Source organism: Ambystoma mexicanum, chromosome 6p, assembly GCF_040938575.1.
Source record: "Ambystoma mexicanum isolate Mex_15411 chromosome 6p, UKY_AmexF1_1, whole genome shotgun sequence".
Lineage (NCBI taxonomy): Eukaryota > Metazoa > Chordata > Amphibia > Caudata > Ambystomatidae > Ambystoma > Ambystoma mexicanum.
Window position 1 is genome coordinate 648,411,991 of NC_090935.1, and position 23,752 is coordinate 648,435,742.

At 49.1% G+C, this 23,752-nt stretch overlaps 1 protein-coding gene across 2 annotated transcripts in view; it reads right to left on the bottom strand.

The window, feature by feature from the left end:
- TNPO1 (transportin 1) overlaps positions 1 to 23,752 on the bottom strand; it is a 1,970,728-nt gene that overhangs the window by 1,600,609 nt on the left and 346,367 nt on the right. The gene's annotated exons all lie outside the window — the stretch shown is intronic.

The following is a 23,752-nucleotide window of genomic DNA, read 5'->3' on the forward strand; positions in this document are numbered from 1 at the left end:
GATAGCCACGCTTCACCACTACCACGAATAAAATGGTATCTTTTAACCGGGAAACTCCGCGGCTAGTTTCTTCCCTGGCAGTGCAACGACCTCCAGCTTTCCTCCACGTCGAGACCTTATCTTTCCCTGGACGAAGCACCAACTTGCACCCGCTGCCAGGAACAATTGCCCCCGCTTCAGGTACTGTGTCCCGCCTGGTCTCCCTTGCAACAGAGTGTTTAAGGTGTCCCGTAAATCCTTGCCTCTCTATCCTGGGGTGACCTCGGACCCGTTAACATTACCTTTCTATCGTGATCCGACCTCTTTTTGACTTTCCTGCAAAGACTTTTAGTGCATTTCCACTGTGTGATCTTGGGCACATTCCGCCTGGCCCATGAACTTTTTGCTCTACAGTAGACCCTGCCTTTCTTGACTTGCTGAGGTTCTGTAAAAGTGTTGGTATTGTGTTTTTTTCCCATTTCTGCCTTTTCTCTCCCTTTTTAAATAATTATTGGAGTGCCGTCTATGGTTACGCGCTCACCTCTGTTTTGCTAAATAAGATGTGTACTAACCTAGACTTGTCAAATAATTAATTAGGGAGGTGTATATATTTCTAGTGACTGTTTGAACTTGCTCGACATATTAGTGCCAGTGTATTTTTACAAGTGTGTTTTTAAATAAATCATATACTTCTATACCAAAGCTCTGGTCAGTGTTTGCTTGTACTACTGTATTTTTAGCCCTATTGTGTATACTCCATATACTGCCTAACTCTAAGTCTGACTGCTCAGCCACAGCTACCAAGTAAATCTGGGTGGTACAGACTGCTACCAATTGGGTTAACTGCTAACACCTGTAGTCTTAGGCAGAAACCTGTGCAGTTCCCTTAGGGACCACTGCAAAAAGCTTAACACTGCTTTCACAATGTTTGCTATGTGGCAGCCCTCGCAATAAGAGGTATGTCAATCACTTACCTATTAGACATTGTTTTGACAGTCTTTTGATCCCCCCCCCCCCAATTGTGTCAATTAGGATGCAGGGATCAACCATTGGCCTTAAATTCTTGTGTTCTGCATTTTGTTTTTTTATTTTATTTTTATTTTTTTACAGAAGATGGCCCCGTAAAAAATGAACTATACAAGATAATGAACCAACTGCAGAGAATTCTACTACTGTACACTGCTTTTTTGCGAGTTACAAAATAGTGGCCTAAATGTGGATGCATCAGTTGTATTAGGTGTTCATTTTTATTTCTAGATCATTTATTATTTTCTAATTTTCATTTATTCACCAAGGAGTCCTGTCCTGAAGGCGCCAATTTATTGATGCCGAAACGCACCTATGTGTCAACCATGGACTACTGGCAAAATTTATTTTGTGGAATTTTTATCCATTCTGCGTTATCTTGTGTCTTTCACCATTGGAATTATGTATATATTACATAGTTCGCATTGCAAATTCTCCAACCACTTTGTAATACTTTTCAGTGTGCACGCCTTTGTTGAACTATTTTACATCCGGTAAATTATGCACTATAATTGAGATCAAGGCACCAATACTACACCTAACAATCTCAAATTTATTTGAATGAGATACCAATATTTGCTTTTATTTAATCTGTTCAAAGGAATTGCCAAATAGATCTTCAATTACTAGTAGAACACCTCTCTATCAGTTATTCTCCCCAGTTCCTACTTCGGTAGGGGATTTCCCTCCTGTACTCTATAGATAACACCCACAGATCTAATGTGATGCCTACCCACGCGTGGGTGAATTGACAAATGCGACCTACTGTGGCATGGTAGGGAACCTGGACTGGAACGCTGCTGCTTAGAGGCGGAGGCGCCTCTAGCAGTGGTAGCACTACCTCGAGATGTTCTATAGCCCCTTTGAAAGTTTGATTGGTAAGGGGTGGATTGGCTCTGTGGGTTGACCCAAGAAGAGGACTGTCCTCGATACACCTCATTGTATATACGGTTTATTTGCCCTAAAGGTTTTAGGGTCTCATTCTTCCTTTGCACTCTTGAGTGCATCATCAACGGCTTTGACGATAAGAGCATTGGCTCACTGGGCATATTTAGCAAAGTAGCCTGTGTCTCTAGTTTGAACCCCGATTGGCACAGCCAAGAGGGTCGTTTTAGAAGTGTACCTTCTGCAAAAATGTGGGCAGCCTGGTCTTCTGCATCCAAGTTGTTCGTGAGAATGCATTTTGCAAATTATTTGCCTTCCAACACAGATTATAAAATCAGGGATTTTAAGGGCTCAGGAACTATATGAAGTAGTTGTTGGACAGTGTTCAATAGGTGGCAGTTATAGCTTACCAATAAGGTGGTACTGTTCGCAATGAGTCTATGGTACGCTGCTGATGCAGCTACTTTTCTGTCTAGTGGGTTTCTTTTTTTTGCTCCGTTTTTCAGGGGGTTATTCTGCAGATGCTAGCGGAGTACCTGCTCTCTTTCTTACAAACAAGGAATCTAAGTTGTCCCCTAATGTAGAGGGGATCTGTAGGAGCAGGCTTACGTTTTAGAGCCTAGGGTTAACAGCTCTAGTTAATAAAGGAGTTAGCAAAGTCATGAATATGTCTGTACTGATTGTAGTAGAGGTATAAACTGTGTGACTGACCTTTTGTCACCTGAAATGTTACCCACTAAGTCTGTCCTGCAGGGCTTCTTGTGTGTCAATTAGAAAATGCTCTGCTGCTTTAATAAGCCGCTCATTATATTGTATCTGGTTATCTATATGGGAATCAGCAATGGGTTGGTCTTGGACTTGGGGTGATGGCAGGACAAATGTCTGGGTCATCGTCATAATACTGACCCTGTGTGAATTGGTCCTCTTGTGAATATTTCTCACCCTGTTGATCATCAATGATCTATAGATCATCTGATGTGTCCTGACCATGTGTAGAGGAAGTCCGAGTTGGTGTCAGGGGGGGTGTAATAAGCGCAACCTTTGCATTTTAGCAGGAAGTTCTCCTCCCCTGTGGGTCTGTAAATTGTTAACGATGCCTGTCCATGAAGTCAACAAAGCATGACATTTTTCTCATGGTCCATTAAAAATGTTCACTACACCACCAACTACAGGTGGGGACATCTTGAAACTGAAAAGGATATGTGGGATCGTTGCATGAGAGTGTAGATTTTCTGTTAAGGTAGACGTTGAAGGAGTGTAATGTGTGCCTTTCGAAGTGATAGCAACGGGTGTGGAAAGATCGGGTGATTTTTTAGGAGTTGGCTTTAAAACTGTTTTCGAAACGGGTTTTAAACCTATTTTAAGTTTCTGTCAAGTGTAAGTTTCGGTGCATGTTTTTCAGCACGTGGCTGTTACTTTGCTGCATGACAGATTATCTAAACCTACTGTGAGCAATCGAGTAGGCGAGGGCCCAGAGGACCAAGGACGCTTCGAGCTAGTAAGGGTTTGCCACTTTCTTTCGATACTGCGTGGAAATGCTTGTCTGACCAGTCGACGAACGGCTAAGGGTTGTGCGTTTAGTGTGATGGGCTAGTCTGAGACAGAGACTGGAACTAGGTATTCTTATGAACCCATATTGTCTTTGGCGTCACTATGTGCGCCGTAGCTGCCTTGTGCATCTTCAGACTATTCAGTGCCTGTTGGGACATCAATGGATGCATCAGCATGCATGGTTTGGGCCGCACAACACATAGTACCAGGGGCGTTGCTAGGGGGGGCTAAGGGGGCTATAGCCCCTGATCTTTTGGTTGTAGCCCCGGATAGAATCGCAGGAGCTACAGCCAAAAGACTAGCTAGCCCCCAGTCCCAACAGTTCCGACATCAGCTTAGCCCCGGGTCTTTTCCAGACCTAGCAACTCCCCTGCTTAGTACCCAGGTCCTTTAATGTTTTAGGTTTAAAGAGTTTACACGATTTACAGTGTTTCTCAGAGTGATCTCTGGGGAGGCAATGAATGCACACAGTGCGTGTCCTTACAAGAGCATTTACAATTGCAGAACGGGCCAAATTTAAATGGTGTGTTTTCCATTATTAGTGTAAAAGGCAGCAAGACGATAAAAGCAAAGGGGAAAAAAAGGACATTCTTTGTGTGCGAGAGTATAAGACAACCCCCACTCTCCCTACTATAACAAGCCAGGGCCTGGTGTAGGCCGAAGCAAACTGTCGTCGAAAGGCGATTATCTCCCATCGAAGGTTCAGATCGGGAGCGGAAAGCCGCAGAGGAATGCTGATCGAAATAAGCACAAAGGCTCAAACGGCTAATCTAGTTTTATTATTTTTATGATTTAATGGCATTAGCCGAGAAACTCCACATGGGTATAGTACACGGCACAACGGTATAGTATTACAAACACGCCCAGTCGACGTCCCCATTCTAATTTTGAAAACAAGTCATGCAATACTCGGGACTACCACTAGATATCGGCCTCTGCATTGCCTGTGATTCTAAGCATGCACATATATATATATATACATATACACACACATACCGAGTCGTGATAATGTCACGAGAGAGATTTGTTCATTTTACTTTACAATAAAAAAGGCAGCCTTTTCATTATCCATAGTATGATGCTAACTACACCATTTTGTTATTTGATCACTTTGGATATTTACTAACTACAAGGCTGCCTATGTACATGCTTTTTTTCCCATGGCTCAGCTGTCTCCAGTGTCTACATATATAGCAACCTGAAGTGGAAATGGGGATCCTTTGACAAATCCCCCAATGACCCTCTCGATTCATTTTTAGTTAAATTACCCTTCACTCGCCCAATTTCTTACTGTAACCTTTCAAAATACTCCCTCAACCCTATGCCTGAGAACTATTGGATCTGCCTTGCTGGGAGATTTGTCGGCGAGTACGTGCGATTTCATAGACTTGAATGGGTGCACGCTCGGTTGAACGAAGAGAATTGTTAGCAAACCCTCCTCGCGCCCAAGGTGCATAGTATATGACAATAGATGCAGTTTCCACAAACAGTCGCAGGCGTGATTGCAAAGCTGCACCAAAGATAGTAATTTTCAGGTTTATGTAGAGTAAGCAAGCATGAGAAAACCCTGTTCATACGAACCTGCAATGGGACCAAAATCCCTGGGACTCGTTCCAAAACCATACCTGGTAGATCGAGGAGTTCTATAATTGTAACTCGTATTGCTTTTTCAGTATAATTGAATACAATTTTATTTGACCAAAGTACACTTTCCATACCATTTAATGCAAGGAGGGAGCCAGAGTTCATGGAGTGCTCCACAAGGCAGGACTGCTTTTTCAGTGCAAGGGGTTAATAGTATTTATGAGAGTTACAGTCTTGCAAGACAACCTTGTCCAGATTTTGCTTGTATATATCAAATGCTTCACCTTTTGTATAGTGTTTTATGGTGATGATCGATATAAACAGGTCACTGCTATTTTAAATGATGCTCACAGTTTGGTTCTTAGGGCCGAGCCAGACTTCCAATTTGCCCACCAACTATACATTTCTTGCCTTGTCCAGCTCTGGCCAGCAAGGTATTGGCAACCCAGACACTATATGCAGCTGTGGGTGCCATCTTCTTAGCTGTGGGTGCCATCTTCTTAACCATATCGTACATTTTCTTATGCTTTTTGCCAGATGCTCATAGTGGTGCAGGGGCTCTTTTTCTGGTTTTAACCACTAACGAGTAGGCTGGCCGTGAATATAGAATAGGTTTTAGGGATGGGTTTGAATTTTATTTCAATCCACACATTAACTGATTGAGGTACATTTTAGTGGGGGAAGGTGCAAGACCTTTAACTGATTACATCAGTAGGATGCATAACTGATTGAATCAGTGGGAAGCAATGATACACCAGCTTTCTTCGAACATGGGTCGTCTATAAAAAAAAATCAGTCCTCACAATGGATACCACAGCTTGCAGCTGCCCTCCATATTAGCAATCTATAGGCAAAATGATACTATGGATTTGAATGCATGTGGTGTGCCTGTGTCTGCTTGGGGATCCATGGGATACCCCTTAGGTTCCTCCACATGCTCCTCGTTAAGGGCTGCGTCATCACAATAGAAGAACATGTTACTTACCAACTGTTAACGTTCTTTCGACTGGATGTTCCTCCAATGTATTCCACATCTTTGATATGTAACGTCCACAGCTGTGTACTTCGGAAACTTTTAAAAAAATGTTTATTGTAAAATATAGTTTATTACAAAACTTTTTTTTACATCCAAATTCATCTCAACCATCAAAATGTAAAATTCAAATCCTCTTCTAATTATGTCAGTGTCAAAAAATGTATCAAACTTTTTCGGCAGAGGCCGTCCTGCGTCGATGGCGTTGGGTCGATGTCCCTCTAAGGCCTCCGTCGACGGCAATGTCACCGGATGATATAAATAGGACGCATAGCGCACGTAGCCTCAGTTTATGTTTTTTCCTCCATAACGTGTGACATGCACATATCCAATGCCTGCTTGACTGCACATAGCCTTGCGGGAACGTAAACTGCAATAGCATAGAAAATTCTCCAGAGGGGGAGGGCGATGTGGAATACGTTGGAGGAACATCCAGTCGAAAGAAGGTTACCAGTTAGTAAGTAACTTGTTCTTCGAATGGATTGTGTCCTCCAACGTATTCCACATCTTTGACAGAATCCCAAAGCAGTACCAGAGAATGGAGGAGGGAGAAGAATTTAGAATACCCAATTAGATGGCAGAATAAGGAACCGCCTTACCAAAGGCTATATCTTGACCATGGAGCGTATCGTAATGTTTGACAAAGGTGTGGACAGAAGCCCATGTGGCTGCGTCACAAATATTCCTAATAAAACAGGGCTGTGGAAGTAGCCACGCCCCTAGTGGAATGGGCTTGCAACCCTTCCGGAGGGTCCTTGACCGCCAATCGGTAACATTCAGCGATGGTGAGGATAATCCACCTGGACAAGGTCTGTTTGGTAACAGCCTGGCCCAATCAGTGTCCAGCACACCCCACAAAGAGTTTATCGTCCACTCTGACCCTGAACATAGATTTGTGTTTGTAATACTATACTGTTGTGCCATGTACTATACCCATGTAGTCGGGTGCATGTGGAGTTTCTTGGCTAATGCAATTCATTTATAAAAACAAAACTAGATTAGCCATCTGAGCCTTCGCATGCTTATTTCGATTAGCATTCTTCAGCTGCTTTCGGCTCCCGATCTGAACCTTCGATGGGAGATGATCGCCTTTCGACGAACGTTGGCTGCGGCCTACACCAGGCACTGGCTTGTTATAGTAGGGAGAGTGGGGGTTGTCTTGTACTCTCGCACACAAAGAATGTCCTTTTTTTCCCCTTTGCTTTTATCGTCTTGCTGCCTTTTACACTAATAATGGAAAACACACCATTTAAATTTGGCCCGTTCTGCAATTGTAAATGCTCTTGTAAGGACACGCACTGTGTGCATTCATTGCCTCCCCAGAGATCACTGAGGAACACTGTAAATAATGTAAACTCTTTAAACCTAAAACATTAAAGGACCAGGGTGCTAAGCGTTGTGCGGCCCAAGCCATGCATGCCGAGGCATCCATTGATGTCCCAACAGGCACTGAATAGTCTGAAGACGCACAAGGCAGCTACGGCGTACATAGTGACGCCAAAGACAATATGGGCTCACCAGAATACCTAGTGCCAGTCTCTGCCTCAGACTAGCAATCCGGCAGCCCTGTGATGGAGATCATACTTTGCGACAAAGGCAGACATGCCCATCACACTAAACACACAACCCCTAGCCGTTCGTCGACTAGTCAGACAAGCATGGCCACGCAGTATCGAAAGAAAGTGGCAAACCCTTTCTAGCTTGAAGCGTCCTTGGTCCTCTGGGCTCTCGCCTACTCGATTGCTGCAGGACAGATTATCTAAACCTACTGTAAGCAAAGTAACAGAAGCTGCACCTAAAAAATCTGCTATGTGCAGTCAAGCAGTCTTTGGACATGTTCATGTCACACGTTAAGCAGGAAAAAACAAACTGGAGCGTGGGGGTGGCGGGGAAAATCGGGTCTTCAGGGCCAGCCTGATGGCCCTCAGCTCTAACAGGTTGATGTGGAGTTTGGACTCCGAAAGAGACCAATGACCGCTGGCGGTCAAATCGACGGCAAGAGCTCCCCATCCTGTGAGGGAAGTATCCAGCACTACAGTCACCTCTGGCCACGGTTGCCAGAACGGCTCCCCCTTTATCAGATTCCCCTTGTTGGCCCACCACAGAAAATCCTGGGAGACCAAGAGCGCAATCTGAACGGGATCCGACATTTTGCCTGAGAATTGGGACCACTGCATCTTGAGGACCCATTGCAGGGATCTCATCCTCAGCCTGACCTCTAGCACCAGAAAAATACAGGATGCCATGAGGCCGAGCAACCTTAAGAATTCGAAAGCCGGGAGACGCAGGCCTGTTGAAACTTGTCCACCATCTGTACACTGTGATGAGTCCTCACCTTGGGAGGCGAGCACTTCGCAAGGATGTGTCCAACACGACTTCTTGAAATTGAGGGAGAAGCCTAGCTTGTGGAGGGAGAAGCAGGTGAGACAGAGATGATCCAGAGCTTGCTCGGGAGAACGTGCTCGGATCAGCCAGTCGTCCAGGTAGGGATATACGTGAATCCCCCCCCTCGCCTGAGAAACACTGCCACCACCACCATGAGCTTGGTGAAGACCCTCGGGGCGCAAGTCTAGCCAAATGACAGTACCTGAAACTAAAAGTACGAGCTGCCAGTCGCAAACCTCAAGTACTTTGTGCTTTGGATGAATTGGCACATGTAAGTAAGCATCCTGTAGGCCCAGAGACACCAACCAATCTTGGAGATGAAGGGCCTGGAGGACTTGAGAAAGAGTGACCATCTTGTACTTGGCCTTCCTGAGAAGTTTGTTCAACCAATGCAAGTCCAAGATGGGTCTCAATCCCCCGTCCTCCTTCAGAATAAAGAAATATGGGGAATACCATCCCTTGTTACTCTCCACTACAGGCACCAGTTCTATGGCGCCTTTCTCTAGCAGGGTCAGGATTTGCTGCACAAGGAGCAGATCTGGAAGCTTCAAAGAGAGATTCCCCAGTAGATTGTCATGAGGCTGCTTTAGGAAGGGAAGGCAGTAGCCGTGGGCTGTGGTCTCCAGAACCCACGCATCTGAAGTAATAGCTTGCCATTCTTTGAGATACTGAGACAGTCTGCCCCCAACTGGCAAACCATGGAACATGCTGGCTTCATGACACATTTGGAGTGGCTGGGGCAGCACCTGAAGGCAAAGAGGCAGCAGCCTGAGTGGCTTTGGCACCCCTATTTCCCTGACCACCACGGGTACTTTTTCGTTGGCACCTTTGACTAGCGGCTCCTCTCGTCTTACCAAAAGAGTAGTAAGGAACAAGTTACTTACCTGTAACTGTTGTTCTCCAGCATGGGTCTGGCATGGATTCACATGCTCATGAATATTCCCCGTCATCAGGCTGGGAATCCTCGGTAAAGAAAAATCAGTATCAGTTTCGTTTCTGATCTGTCTTTCGTAGTAGCAACCAATCACTGATCTCTGCGTTATACTGACCACAGCCAATGACTGCCATCTCCCTAAGCCCCGCCTCTGGCAGCCATCTTCAGATTTGGTAGCACGTGAAGTGGCAGTATGACCAAGTGAAGAGCCGCAGAGGGGTAGGCGGGAGGGTTCGCATGTGAATCCATGCCAGACCCATGCTGGAGAACAACAGTTACAGGTAAGTAACTTGTTCCTTCTCCAGCATGGGGTCTGGTATGGATTCACATGCTCATGAATATAAGAATACATAGCAGTACACATCCACAACCACGGGAGGTGGCAAAAGGCTCAACATTAAGCATCTCTTACCTCCTCACCAGGCTCACCTTAAGCGAACAGGTTGCGCAGCACTGCTTGGCCGACCCTGGACTTCTCCTTGGAATCCCGATCGACGCAGTAGAATCTCGTGAAGGTGTGCGTCGACCTCCACGTAGCAGCCCTGCAGATGTCCAGCAGGGGCACACCAGATAGGGACGCCGTAGTAGCAGCGATCGCTCTGGTCGAATGGGCTCTCGGACGGCCTGGCAGCGGTCGGTTAGCCAACCGGTGGCAGTGCATGATGACGCCGGAGAGCCATCTGGAAATAGAAGACTTCGAGAGAGCCTTCCCTTGATTCACAGGTCCAAAGTTCACGAATAGCTGTGATGTCCTCCGAAAGCTCTTCGTGCGGTCCACGTAGAACTTCAGCGCTCTAGCCACATCCAGCGAGTGCAAAGTCCTCTCGGCTGGCGACGAAGGAGACGGAAAGAAAACAGGTAACACCAGGGGCTCATTAAGATGGAAGTCCGACGGCACCTTGGGCATAAAGGAGGGGTGCGTCCTAAGCATGGAAAGTCAAGTACGGTGCTTTGCAGGATAGGGCCTGGATCTCTCCCACTCGTCGTGCGGAGGTAATGGCCACCAGGAATGCAGTCTTCCACGACACATACTTCATCGGTGCTGAGTGCATCGGCTCGAATGGGGACCCCATGAGCCTGGTCAGCACCACGTTAAGTTCCCACGCCGGGGCCTTCACCGGCGGGAACCACCGGAACAGTCCTTTCATAAACTCTTTTACCAGTCGATGGGACCACAGGGACGTCCGTCCTGTGGTTCTGGTATATCTGGAGATCGCCGCCAGATGAATCTTAATGGAGGCATGGGCTAGCCCAGCCTTTGCTAGCGATAGCAGGTACGGCAGCACTTGAGGGGCCGTAATCCGTAGGGGGTTGATCTTCTGTGCTCGGCACCAGATAGAGAACCTCTTCCACTTGTGACCGTAACATTTGAGAGTCGAGGACGCCCTGGCCTTTGCAAGAACCTCTCTGCAGTCGGCCGGTATATCGTACCCTCCAAACTCTAGCGTTGCAGGAGCCAAGCCTGCAGGTTCAGCGACGCCGGGTCGTGGTGGAAGATGGCGCCTCCTTCTCTGGAGAGAAGGTCCGCGTCCGCCGACAGCTTGATGGGAGACAAGTCCAGAAGGTCCGGGAACCAGATCTGCCTCGGCCACGCCGGGGCGACGAGGATCATCCGCAACCGGGACCTCTTGAGCTGGTTGATGAGTCGAAGCAGCAACGGCAACGGAGGGAACGCATACAGGTATAGGCCGTCCCAGGGGAACGAGAACGCATCGCCCATGCTTCTCGGCTTGGGGAACCTGCTGGCGAACCTCTGGCACTTCGAGTTTGTCACTGTTGCGAACAGGTCGATTTGGGGTTTGCCCCATCGTCGGAAGAGTTGATCCACCTGATCCTGGCGCAGCTCCCACTCGTGACACGCGCGCAGCTCCCTGCTGAGCGAGTCGGCGATGGTGTTTCTTTCTCCTGCCAGGTGGAAGAGAACCAGGAACATCCCCTGGGCAACCGCCCAGTGCCACAGATCCTGTGCCTCCTTGGATAGGGCTGGAGATCTGGTGCCTCCCTGCTTACTTATGCAGGAGCTTCTCCTCCGGGAGCCAGAGGCCTCTTGCGTGGAGATCTCCGGTGTGGGCGCCCCAACCTTCCACGGAAGCGTCCGTCGTCACCGTCTCCTGGTACGCCGGCGTCTCAAAGTCCTTGCCCGCCGTGAGGTGCGCTCGAACGCCCCACCACTGAATCGCCCGCCGGAACACCTCGTTGAGGGGGACCCTGTCTTCGAAGGTGCCCGTCGCCTACGTCCAACGGGCGTCGAGAAATTCTTGAAGAGGGCGCATCCGTAGTCTGCAGAGGCGCACCAGGTAGATGCAAGAGGACATCATCCCCAGGAGGGACTTGATGGACCTCACCCTGGCCACGTCCGTGGCTAGCAGGTGCTGCACTTTGCCCAGAATGGTCTTCGTCCGTTCTTCCGACGGTGCCTCCAGGCGCCTCACTGTATCGAGCTTCGCTCCCAGAAACAGGGCCACCTGCGACGGCACCAGGTGGGACTTTGGGTAATTTATGGCGATTCCCAGGTCTGTGAGTAGCTGGACGGTCCTCGCAGTGTTTTCGACGGCGAGTTCCCTCGTCCTTAAGCGGATGAGCCAGTCGTCCAGGTAGGGGTAGACGTGAATCCCCTGCAGGCGCAGCCACGCCACCACAGGTGCTAGGCACTTGGTAAAGACCCTGGGGGCCGACTTCAATCCGAACGGCAGTGCTCTGAATTGGTAGTGGCGTCCCTGGACGATGAACCTGAGGAACTTTCGGTGACTTTTGAGGATTGGAACGTGGAAGTAAGCAGCCTCCAGGTCCAGCGACGATAGAAAGTCGCCTTCCTCCAGCTGTCCCAGCACGTGCTGGAGGGTGACCAGCCTGAACTTTTGTGACCTGATGTATTTGTTCAAACGACGAAGGTCCAGGATGGGGCGCCAGCCGCCCGTCTTTTTCCTGACGAGGAAGTACCTCGAGTACACCCCGGAGCCTCTTCGGGACGAGCTCGATAGCGCCTTTCCTGAGCATTGCCCATACTTCCAACAGCAGTTGCGTGACGTGATTTTCCTTCCTGGCCACAGGTGGGACGTGAGGGCACTTCTTCAGGAATTCGATAGAGTGTCCTCTTGCCAGGGTATCCAGCACCCAACGGTCGGTGGAGATGGACTTCCACACGCTGACGAACTTCGTCAGCCAGCCTTCCACCGGGGTGCTTTGGTGGGGGCCCGAGGCCACGGCCGGTTCAGTCCTGCTTGGAGGTGGTGGCCTTGCCGCCCTGGCCACCTTGCCGACAGCAGCGAGGCGCTCCCTGCTTGCCGCGACCCCTGTAGGCCTCCTGAGACGAGGAGCGTGCCGCCTGGCGGTAGGCCAACGAGCCACCGCTGGATCCCTTGGAGGCCCCCTGTCTGCCTCCGGAGCTCCGAAAGGGCCGTCGTTGCTGAAGGGCTCCTAGGGCGCGGGCCGTGTCCGTTTTTATGGCTTGGAGGGACTCGTCCACCGCCTTCCCGAACAAGTTGTCTGCCTTCGAACAGCATGTCCAACACCCTGGTCTGGACGTCCTGACGGAAGTCGGTCGCCCGGAGCCAACCCAGTCGTCGTAGGCAAACTCTGTTGCCCAGCCGGCGGAACCCGGTATCGGCAATATCGGTTGCCACCGTTATGGCGTGGTCCGACGCCACCTCGCCTTCTTGAAGTATTTCCAGGGCCTCGGACCTCTTGTCGGCCGGTAGGAAGTCCAATATGGGGGCCAGCTTAAACCAGAGCTCCCTGTCGTAACGGGCCACGATCGCCAGGGCGTTGGCCGCTTTGATAGTCGTCGCCACCGACAAAATGACCCGTCGCCCCATGGCGTCCAATTTCTTTCCCTCGCCGCCCGGAGGGGAATTCGACGTTGAGGCTCCTGACCCCGTCGCTTTCTTCTTCGCCGCCGCGACGACGACCGAGTCTGGCGTTGGCTGGGCCCTGAGGCACAGGGGAGCGGTCTCGGGGACCCGGTACTTCTTCTCGTACCGGTCCCGTTTGGCTGGTGCCGTGGAGTGTTTGAGTACCGACGACGGTCTTCCTCTTGGCCTCCCGGCGCTGATAGAGGAAACCTTCCTTTTTCTGCTCCTCCGGGCAGAGCTGGAACAATTCGGACACCCTGGCTATCACGGCGTGGAATGAGCCAATCTCGTCGGACGGAGAGGCCCGTGGGACGGGAGACCAGTTCCGTCGTAGTCGCCCTCAGAACCCGTCGTCGAGCCCGCCGCACCGTCATCTCCCGACTCGTGGGAGGATGAGGAGGGAACTGCAGGCCTTACGGGGGCGAGCGGAGGAGTGGGTTGGGTCCTCCGTCGTTTGGTCGTAGGACTTCCCGACGGGCCAGGTTGCAGGTCCTCCGGCCCGGGCCGTGGCAATCTCGTCCTTATCTCAGAGCATAAGGAGTGGATCGCAAATAAGATGGCCGCCGAGCTATCCTGAGGCCTAGGTTCCGGCTGCGCCGGCAGGGAAGGCTGCTCTTCCTCACCATCGTCTTCCTCGGTTATCTCCCAAGAATCTTCCTTGCGGGATCGAACCTTCTCGAATTGGACTTCGAGATTCCTCACGCCCTCGGTCAGTTCCCCCTCCGAGGCAGACTCCGAGCTCGAGGAGGCTACCGTGCCCCCCCCCCTTTTTCCATCACGGGGGCCATGACGATGGGCTGAAAAGAGGATTCCCTCCTTGGCAGCAGGGAAACTAGTCGCGGAGGCAGTCTCCGCTGGCGGAGTCTCTGCCGGCTTGGCCAGAGTCGCCGTGATCGCCTCGATAGAGGCCTTTGCCTGCTGGGTAGGGGCCTTCACCACCTTAGGTGCGTCCTGGGCCTTCTCCTTAGGGGGAGGGGCGACGCCTCGCTCCCCCTCTCCTGAGATTGGACGGGGCTTCTCCCGAAGCTTACCCGGGGTCTCGGATTTCCTCTTCCCCGAACTGGAGCGCTGGCTCGTGGTTGACGGTGCCGGGGAAGGTGCGCCCTGCCTGGCGACCGAAGAGCCCGACCTTTCGGCGCTCCCGGAGTCAGCGGACTCGCGGCGCTTCGCCTGGTGTTGGGCCCCCGTCGCCGGGGCGCCCGCACAGGACTTAGAAGCCCGCTCGGACCCTTTCTTCTTCTCACCCGTTGAGCCCTTCTCCAACCAGCTGGCGAGACGGGATCGACGGTCCCTCATGGTCCGCTCCGACAAGTTCTTGCATAACTGGCAGTCCTTCTCTACATGAGTCTTGTCCCCATGAAGACAGAGGCATCGTGAATGTTCGTCCTCCTTAAACACATTCTGCAGTCCGCATCTAGGGCAGCTGCGAAACAGCTTGGGTCCGGGTGACTAACTCGCGTCCTGGGCCATCTCGAAGTAGCCCGTAAATCTTCTGGAATCCTCCAAGAGGTTGATTCGACGAAATCTTCACCCTTGAGGGGCGTAGGAAAATCCCGCAACGGGTACCCGTTAACTGAAGTAGAAACGGTGGAGCTTGAGGCTCGAGTAACCGAAAAAAATGTGAAAATTCACCTGAAAAAGCGCGAAACACGCAGCAAAAGCTTGAGAGCTAAGCACGAAGACTCCTAAAACTTGAACGTGCGGTAAAAATGTTAAAATGGCTGCCAGAGGCGGGGCTTAGGCAGATGGCAGTCATTGGCTGTGGTCAGTTTGACGTAGATCAGTGATTGGTTACTACTACGAAAGACAGATCAGAAACGAAACTGATACTGATTTTTCTTTACCGAGGATTCCCAGCCTGACGGGGAATATTCATGAGCATGTGAATCCATGCCAGACCCCATGCTGGAGAACGAAAGGAAACTCCCCTCCATTGTTGTCCCGTAGGACGAAAAGGTGGAGGTTGACGCACAGTTGTGCTCAAAGATTTAGCCGCAGCTTTGGAGGTCTGTAACCTCTGAAGGCTCTTGTCAGCCTTGCTGCCAAACAACTGTGCACCATGAAAGGGCATGTTCAAAAGACGGGCTTACACATTGGAGCAAAACCAGACTCTGCAACCATGCAAACCTGCGTATCACGGTGCTCGCAGCCATTGACCTGCTAACTCAGTCAGCCGTGTCCAAACCCTACTGAAGGGATTCACACATGGCATGCTTGCCATCCTGCACAAGAGCAAGGAACCCATTCCCTTCTTCCCCTTCGGGGATATGCTCAGCCGCTACAGAAACAATTCCACAGTGTGTGTGAAAATCTTGCTAAGGCACAAGTGGAGTTGGCCGATTTCAGCGCCATACTCCCGCAGAAAACACCTTGCGTGCCCAACCGTCGAAACGTTTGTCATACCTATCAGGAGGATGGTACGGTACGCTGCCCGCCTCGAGGTAGTTAATGATTTGTTAACTGCCGGAAGAGATTGATGTCTGCCAAGCAGCTGCCACCCTTTTCTGCAATGTCAAATGAAAGGTAACACCGGGTCAGATGACTCACCTTGATCCAAAATATCCGTTAAGTCATCCTGAATAAAAGCTTCAGAAGGACTGAACCAAGATACTCAGTAACCCTAGCCATCAGTCTCCTGTAGGACGACTCAGCATGAGCCCCAGGCTCAGGCCTGCCAAACTCAGGAGAAGTGGCCAGGCCACTGGCATCACAAAGAGATTGCCTTAACTCTTCCAATTGACTGTCCCCGGAAAAGAGGAGCCACATCAGGCTCAACCGGGTCAAAATCTACATCTAACCTCTGCTCATCCTCAGATGCCATCCAGAGGGAGGTAAAAGTCCTGCGTCGGAATGGAAGAGGGTCTGGATTCCTTAATAGGCTTCACAGACTTGGAAGTAGCCTTCCTTGGAGGATTTACAGTACCAGGGATCTCCAGCGGCACATTCCAGCCAAAAGGCCCAGTTGGCGCCGATGGCTTCGGCGTCGACAATAGCACTGACAGCGCCGACGGCTGGTGCGAAGGCAAAGCTTCGACGTCCGTACCCGATGGACACTGCGCAGACGCCAACCTCGAGCCCTTACCAGGTTTCTGCGGTCTCGCTGGGGACGAGGACCGAGACCTGGAAGCACATCTCTTGAGACCATCCTGAGCCTTGTCCGAACTGGACCTCAAAGGTTCCCAATGAGAATGGTGCCAAGGATCAAGACCGTTCCTTGCCGGCTTCTCCCAAAGGCACGGACGGAGCTGTGCCCTGGGATTGGAGGACGAATGGTGGGAACCACTCTGATACCGCAATCCCTGAGACTCCTTCCAACACAGTCACCCCTCGAATCGGAGGACATCCCCTTGGAAGTGTTACGGGACTTACTGGGTTTAGAATCCCTACCTACCTGGAGCTTCCCCTTACACTCCCGCAAGGCCTTAGCAGTCAGCGACTGGTATTTGGAAAAGTCTGTGTTATGACTCTCAACCAGGGACCACAAATGCGATGCAAATCGGTAATCGACATCTTAGACTTGCAGTCCCGGCAAGTCTTGAAGCCAGACCGCAGAGTCAGAGGGGTCAAAGAAGACATTCACGAGGAATATACGAGGCGCACTGAGTCTCTGAAGCAGAAATGTTTGCGGAAAAAAACGGAACTGAGGCTATGGGCGCCGTGCATCCTATTTATAACATCCGGTGACGTCACCCTCGACGGAGGCCTTCTGTGGACATCGACCAGACGCCATTGACGCAGGACGCCCTCTGCCGAAAAAGTTTCCTAAGTACACAGCTATGGACATTACATGTCAAATATGTGGAATACGTTGGAGGACACAATCCATTCAAATTTCTCCTTCAGTCTTCCAAGCTACACATGGTGAATCAAGCACTTTAACTTTCGCTCCCACTTTTGCCAAAAACCTTCAAAATGGTGCTGTGGAAGTTATCATGCTTCCCAAGAACGGGACTCCTGTTTTACACTTCCAACGTTCCTCTCCTCTCAATCCGCTCCTTGAGAGGATATTGCCTCATCCTCGGACTTCATCTGATGAGAACTCGAGGAGTCCCTTCATTTGAAGGGTGAAGGACTGGCCTACCTCTGTGTAGGATGTGTCTGGACATAACTGTCACGGGGACAATGATTTGGGAGCCTGGCATAGTTTTGGTATTTGAAGACCCTGAGGTTATGCGAGTAGTGGCTTGCTCTTGGGTACCCAGTATGATGTGTGCTGTGCTACTTATCGGGTGCTGTACTGGAGTGAGTGGAGCTCTGTGTTTTGGTCCGTGAAGACATTTGGAACAAAAGAACTCATTTCTTCAGTGCAATGTATGCGGGTCTGGGTCTCAGGCCTCGGCTTCAAGGCTTTTATTTGTTTACTAGTTGGGTGGTCGCCAGGAGGTGTCTTCTTAAACCGGCTGTTGAACCCCCTTGCAGCAGTTGGCCACCTGCCAGGGCTTCAGCTTGGAATCCTGTTTGAGATCGTCGTCCTTTTCAAGTTACATGACCTGGATGACCTCTTCAGAGGCCAAGGCCTCGATTTGCTCCACTTAGCATTCCTTGAGTGTCTTTGGTTTGAAGAGATTACATGCTTAGCAACTCTCCTTGGCACAGCCTCTTCGAAGGCAATGGTCAGACAGCATGTGTCTCCTTCCAAGAGTACTTTGTGTTACTCTTGGGCCAGAATTGAAAAGGTGTGTTCTCAATGTGGAAATCTGGTCAAATCATGAGTGTACATCTGTGGGGCTCCAACAGTATTCTGAATGGCTCTGGGAACATTAAAAAGGTCACTACCCCCGCATTTCCTACTGTATGCAGAGGTATCGTCGGGCTGAAGGTACAGCCGGTGTGGCATCGAGTCAAACGGAGCTGAAGAGAATGCTGAAAAAGCAATGAAAGTCCAGAAAGTCTTTCCATGTTGGCTTGCAAGCAACAATCAAATGGAAGAAAAAACCAACACAATCTCAGTATGTCCACTCATGGGTATCTGCATACATAGATAGGGTAGGGGTAGTGTGACAGGAACACCCATGTTGACGCCCTGTTAGGCAGAAACCTGTGCAGTTCCCTTTGGGAACACTGCAAAAGATTTAGGACTACAGGTGTTAGCAGTAAACCCACTTGGTAGCAGTCTGTACCACCCAGATTTACCTGGTAGCTGTGGCTGAGCAGTCAGACTTCCCTCAAGAAGAGTTAGGCAGTATGCAAAGTATACACAATAGGCACTCAGATACAACAATACAAGCAAACACTGACCAGAACTTTGGTATCAAAGTAGATTATTATTTAACACACTGTTTGAAACACTCTAGCACTCTTATTGTAAAACACTCTAAACACAGTTACTATTATAATGTATACAACCCTTATTCGGTAAGTCTTAGTTAACACCACTTATTTTCATACAGAGGTGAGCACTTAACTATAGATGGCACTACAATAAGTTCATGAAGAAGGGACGGAAAAAGACAGAATATGTGAAGATACACCACTCTAAGATTTAGGAACACTTTTAGCAAGGCAGAAGAGCAAGAGTCACTTGTGAGCCAAAGTCCATAGGCTGGGTCCACTATTAGAGAGAGCAGAGCACAAATGCGCCCAAGATCACACAGTTACACAAGGCTTAGAAAGTCTTGCAGAGAGTTCGAAGAGTTTAGAGAGGCTCAGAAATGTTTAGCCAGGGTGTCCCAGGCTAACCCAGGTTCGAAAGCCGGGGGCTAAATCTACCCTGTACAGTCGGTGGCAAGGGAAGCCGGGCGGGACACAGTACCTTAAGTGGGAAGGATCCTCCAGCGGTGGCAGTTGTTCCTGGCAGCGGGTGCAAGTCTCGTCCTCGTCCAGGGGAAGAGAAGATCTCGACTTGGAGGAAAGATGAAGGTCGTTGCACTGCCAGGGAAGAAACCAGCCGCTGAGTTTTCCGGTTAAAGGTATTACCCTTTAATTTGCGGTAAAACGTGGTATCCCGGTTGCCGGGATGCTTGGCACAGGCAAGGCGGCCACGAGATACGTCGGGAAGGCGAAAAGACTGTGAAACTGGTTATCCCCACCAGTCAAAGGAAGAAGACTCTCCGGCGGGAGATCTCCTCGGTCGTTGGGAAAAGTGGTGACACGGTCCAGCAGGGCTCCACCGGTGGTGTCGTCGTGGCAGGTCGGCTCAGCTTCTCCCTCGTCGGATTCTTAGGTCCTGTGCGACTTCTGAAGTTCCAGTCCCCAAAGCCCTGCTTTTATGCAGAAAACCCCCATTCACTCAGCCTAGCTGACACTCAAACATGCTAAGTGGTGAGCCGGCCGGCTCACCACTTGGGCCAATCAGGACGGAGTGCGACTTGAGTTGCCTAGGCAACTCAGTCCAGGGTGCCTAAATCCCCCTCGACCCCACCTAAGTACCCCAGAGTGGCACCACTTTGGAGGGCTTCTGTGGAGAAGCCCGCCAAAAAGTGGAACAAAGGGCTCGACTTGGGTTGGAGTCACAGAAGAGAACACAAACGCCATTTTAGAACCGAGTTTTGGCAAAAAATACCAACCGGAGAATTAATATTAAATAAACCGGCGGTATGTTCGAGGCTATCTTAAATAAATAAGGATAGTAGCCTCGAACAATGGGAAAAACCCATAGGGAAATATTCGCGGTCGAATATAAAAAGTAGTATCCACTGCCACCAGCCAAAACTCGATCAGGGGGGACGGAGACGTGCCCCCTCGACTAACCGACCCCGAGGCAATCGAATTGCCCCAGCCAGTACGTCCACAATATGATGGTTTGTACTGGTCCTGTTCAGAATTCAAGACTAGTAAAGTCAATGGTGACTTTACATGCCCTGGGAGACAGTCAGTCAAAGGGTATGGAGTCTATACTGGGGGGTCACTATGACACCCCTGTGTTACTGCACTGAGGGTGCTGTGTAACACATCACAAAAACACATGAAGCTATATGGAGTAAAAGACCCCATAGCCCATTAAACACATCTAGAGTTAAGAAACACACAAATCATGCCCAAGGGTGAGGGTAAAAGAGTGTCACTCTTGGCAGGAGAAAAAAATAAACCCCAAAAGTCCAGCAAAGCTGCTGGGGGACTCACTAGGTTAGGAAATTCAGCCTAAACAGCGAATTCTCCCTAACACGCCCTTTTTACTTTGGAGTGTAAACAACTTAATACTGCAGAGCAAACACTAGATGGCAACTGTGATGAATCTGATATCACTCCTTTCCTGAAGGTAACCTCATGTGGCCAGGGGACGGCAGCCACTACCTGATCCGGACCAGGAGGGTGGCTATGCAAGGGAAGATCACATGGGAGGGGGTGACCCTTAGCGGGGGAGTGAGGCATTTGTCAGATGAGACATGGTATTCCCCCCTCTTTCCCTTTAAAGTATATTCCTTCCATTCCTCATGCATTTATGGCATTATGTAGAAAAAGACATCAAGCTTGACTGGTTGTTCCCTAAATGTTCACGACTCAAGCCACACGACTAGGAAGAGGGATGGAAGGATGAAGATTCGAATAGGCCTAAAACCAACACGTTACAGTTGAGTGGCGCCATGACAGGAGCTTTAAATCCCCAATAGTGGTTACAGAAGAAAGAAACTGACAGGAGCAGGCAGCTCCAGTTAGAAGGAATGGCTTGTTAAGAGCCCAGCTGCACTCAAGGCCTGAGGAAGAGAGAGGAGCAGACTGAGTGGTGACCAACACTGAATGACGGCAGATACTGCAGAGAAGGAAAAGTGGGGAAATTGGAGCTCTCCCGTTGCATGGGCAGTGACAGCCGACTTCCGACCTCGGAAGCCAGGCGAAGTGCAGAGTAAGGACGGGACACATTTCTGACCTACCAGCAAAGTGCAGCAACCACAGAAGCTAGCAAAGGACGCTAAAGCAGCCACACAACTGGTGAGCCCAGCTTGGGAAGGTGGAACGCCAGGGGGCTTCACAGCAGGTACCACGTACCGTGGGAGAGGGCAGAAAGCCCTGTAGAGGTAGTCAAAGTAACCAGCAGTTAAGAGGAGGGGCACTGATCCATTGGACATTAAAAGTATGGCAAAGACTGAAGCCTTAAGTTTGCTGCATGTCTAAGACCTGCACCCCCAAGTCGAGAGACTTGTGAATTTCTGTAGAGAAGTCCTGGCAGGAGAGTACACCAGGCATTTGGAAGTCTGGGACCCGCACCCAAATTGTGTGAAGGAACTATATGAAAGAACTTGGCAGGGGAGTAGACCAGGTGTTGTGCGAATCTGGGACCCGCACCCAAGTATTGGAACTTTGAAAAGATAATCCCAAGGGAGATTCATGCCCTTAGGATTTTGAACTGCATTGTATGTGGAAAGGACCTGGGGAAGCCAGTAATTTCCCTAGGAATGATTATCCTCTTGCGCTACAAAGAACATGGTTATTCTTTTCAAACTTTTGTTTTGGTGGCGAGAAACCTGGGGAAGGGAGCTATTCCCTGGAACCATGAGCACTATCCATTTGAAATCATTCCTTGCAATGATAGCTTTTTGTTGAACTTTAACATTTTTGCACTTTTCGAGCCAAAGACATTAACATTAGCACCTTATAGTTCCGTTTAGAACGAGAGGGCTAGGATAAGATTTCTGACACATTTTTGCTTTAGACATCTTGACACAGGACAGACCCATAGTTTTGGGTGAGGTAGGGAAATACCTCCTAGAGTAGAAACAGAGGCATTTCCCAACACCCTTTATTATTTGAATACAAGTTTGTAATCACAAACATGAGTCCCCTGCGTCCGCGTCTCATTCCTGGTTCCTCACACAACCTATGCAAAGCATGAGCGTCTAAAAACACACAAGCCTCAGCAAAATAATTAGTGAAATTGACAGTTAAGATTAAGCAATTTTCTGCAACAGAACTAAATGAAATTTGGGTGGTGTTGGAAGTGACAGCAACCTCAACTAAGACTCCCCTGATTATGCAGCCCATGAGCCCAGATATTGCAGATGACATCAGCAATGACGTGTATGACATCCACTGAAGTGGGATCTCAAAGTTATGCTGGTCGTCACTTCCCAACATTTGCTGGATTGGTTCATGATTTTTATTATGGTAAATTGCTTCACTTTAACAGTCCCTTACCCATAGCTTTGCCACAGAATTGCAAGGGTTTTGCTATGCTCCCCTACCACACCTGTAGTAATAAATAGCCTTGGCCCCCTGGCCAATCATTACCATAAACGTGGCCCACTGGTTATGGCAGCCTTTAGTCAAGGCCACAGGCCACACCTGGAGGCCGTGGCCAGTGCCACCTTTACTAATAAATAGATCTGGCTCACTGGCCATGGTCACTTTGCACCAATCTTGCTTTAAGACAGTGGCCCACTGGCGATATTTTTGGATCCTGGATCCCCTGCTTAATTTCTTTTTAGTGTGCTTCAGCAAAAGCTTCACACCATCATTCAAATTCATTAGATAAATTAAAACATTTGATTTGACACATTCCTTAAATCCCATAATATTGAAAACATACATCCTAATGAATATGCTATCATTCCTAATTGTTACTCTAGTGATGTAACTTTCCATTTTATCTTTGACTAATTTTTCGTGTTACTGCAATGTTTATTGGACAGCATTCTTAAAGTGCAATGGCACTAATCTTCCTATATTTTTTATCTTTCTATATTTTGATAATCTAATCTTTTTTATATATCTTTCTATATTTTGATATCTAATCTTCCTATATTTTTTATCTTTCTATATTTTGATAATCACGGTCTATTTGGAAGTACCAGTCTCCCTAGAGGCGTCCTGTGACTAGGAGGATGCAGTTTCCCAGAGATTCTTTGCAATCGTTAGAGCTGGTGTAGTGCCTGCCATGCATCTGTCCCAAAACATGAATATTTTCAATGTACTAATGTTATGCACAAAATACCCTACAAGTACCATACATTCATTATCAAGTGTTGGGCAAGGATGTGCCTTTACGTTTCCATTTAATTTTTTGCTTGGCATAGGCAGCAGATTCGCTCATCCCTCAGGAAGTTCAGACGAGCACCAGTAACTACCAAGCATGAACGGTGGTTTAATCGTGCCAACATAATCTCCTAATTTATAAGACCCGGAAAATTCAATAGATAAGGTTGTACCTTGCTAGGTACATACATAAATCCAACATTTTCCTGTATAGACTGATGGGTTTTAAGGCAATCTAAGTTGGTGTAAAAATCCAAGCTAAGGGCATTGGTGCGGAGTTGAGAGATTAGTTTGTAAAGCTCTAATGCCCAATAAATAGATCATCCGATATCCCCTAAAAAAGTTGGACAAGACGCTCTCAACCCTTTTAGCACTTTGTCCCCTTCACTCAGCTCCTGGCCCAGCAAACTATGAATCTGAATTATAGTTTGTTTGATAATTATATGCCACATAACCTGTCTCCTGATGTTAAGCATAGTGTAAAGATGCCAAGCCAAATTCTTGCCTCAGCAAACAGGTACGCAATTGGGTAAGCTTAAAATACGTCGCAATAGGACTCATGTTGATTTAGCCACTTGTGACTGAAGCCAGGGCAGGTCTCGAGGTCATACAAAA